The sequence below is a fragment of the Tigriopus californicus genome, chromosome 2 (genome assembly GCF_007210705.1).
Source record: "Tigriopus californicus strain San Diego chromosome 2, Tcal_SD_v2.1, whole genome shotgun sequence".
In the NCBI taxonomy this organism is placed as follows: domain Eukaryota; kingdom Metazoa; phylum Arthropoda; class Copepoda; order Harpacticoida; family Harpacticidae; genus Tigriopus; species Tigriopus californicus.
Window position 1 is genome coordinate 9,012,725 of NC_081441.1, and position 2,079 is coordinate 9,014,803.

Sequence of the window (2,079 nt, forward strand, 5' to 3'; positions counted from 1 at the left end):
AAAGCAATAAAATCGAAGTTGTGTCCTCTGGCTTTTTAAGGTAAAAAAAATGCCAAGATGTCTTTCGGAATTTTTCTGGATTTGAAAGAGCTTTTTGACAGTTTGAGCGGTTCCTGACAATTTCAAAAAAAATCCAATATATGCTAAGAAGCTAGTTTCAATCACTTTCCAACAAAGTCTTCTAGAAACACCAAATTCGTAAACTTGTCTGTTGCAGTGTAAATCTTCAGAATTTGGCCGCTAATCCCATGTAATTAAGTAGCGGTGAAAATAGATGTATTTTTGTAAAATATAGTTTAATATTGTTTTAGGTCTGTAAGTGTGTTTAGCTATAATTCCATAAAGTAATGAAAAAAAGTTGTTCCCTTGATTTTCTGAGGTAGAAAAATGTTAAAGTATGTGTTTGGCAATATCCTCCAAAACTTTAATGGGAATTTTTAACCCGTGTTATGGTTAATCAAGGTACTTAAGTCAAACACTAGTCCAGGTCTGACTTAAATCCTGCTACTGGATCAACGTCCACATTAAAGCCCTACGAATATTTGAGGGCAGCAAATTGAACAATGAAGGAGCCTGGATTCTTGAGGCTTGGAGGTGCTCTCAAAACGCACGTTAATCATTTTACTAAGAGGTTCCATTTTTTCCCTCCAACGTAACCTCGCCTGTGGATTTTCCGCCCGTGAATCTCCGCCACCATCAAATTCCCCACGGGAACCCGCCCAGTGAACTCCTCAGTTGGTGAATTCCGCCAGGAAGTGAACTCCCCCACGACGACCTCCGCATGGATAACTTCCGCCAACACAAGTCTGCTAGGGTGAACTCCCTTACGGTGAAATTCGCTCCGATCACTCCGCCATGATCAAGTCCGCCATGATCAAGTCCGCCATGATCAAGTCGCGCCATGATCAAGTCCGCCATGATCAAGTCCGCCATGATCCAAGTCCGCCATGATCAAGTCCGCCATGATTAAGTCGCATGATCAAGTCCGCCATGATCAAGTATGTCGCCATGATCAAGTCCGCCATGATCAAGCCGCCAATGATCAAGGTCCGCCATGATCAAGTCGCGCAATGATCAAGTCCGCCATGATCAAGTCCGCCATGAATCAATTCCGCCATGATCAAGTCCGCCATGATCGTCCGAATGAATCAAGTCGCCATGATCAAATCCGCCATGATCAGTCCGCCATGATCAAGTCGCGCATGATCAAGTCCGCCATTGATCAAGTCCGCCAATGATCAAGTCAAGTCCGCCATGATCATCAAGTCCGCCATATCAAAGCATCCGCATGATCAAGTCCCATGTCAAGTCCGCCCATGATCAAAGTCGCCATGATCAAGTCCGCCATGATCAAGTCCGCCATGATCAAGTCCGCCATGATCAAGTCGCCCATGATCAAGTCCGCCATGATCAAGTCCGCCATGATCAGTCAAGTCCGCCATGATCAAGTCAAGTCCGCCATGATCAAGTCAAGTCCGCCATGATCAAGTCAAGTCCGCCATGAACAGTCAAGTCGCCATGATCAAGTCAAGTCGCCATGATCAAGTCCAAGTCCGCCATGAATCAAGTCAAGTCCGCCATGATCAAGTCAAGTCCGCCATGATCAGTCCGCCATGATCAAGTCCGCCATTGATCAAAGTCCGCCATGATCAAGTCGCCATGATCAAGTCGCCGCCATGATCAAGTCCGCCATGATCAAGTCGCCATGCATCAAGTCCGCCATGATCAAGTCCGCCATGATCAAGGTCCGCCATGATCAAGTCCGCCATGATCAAGTCCGCCATAGATCAAAGTCCGCCATGAATCAAGTCCGCCATGATCAAGTCCGCCATGATCAAGTCCGCCATGATCAAGTCCGCCATGATCAAGTAACCGCCATGATCAAGTCCGCCATGATCAAGTCCGCCATGATCAAGTCCCCATGATCAAGTCGCATGAATCAAGTCCGACCATGATCTTTGGCGCCAAATCGATTTTGTGGATATCGACTTATCAATTCCTGGTGGCTTTCAAAGATCTCTCGGATCCGGAATCTCGATTGGGTGAGTTGAAGTGAAGCCAATTGCTAGCATACAGCAA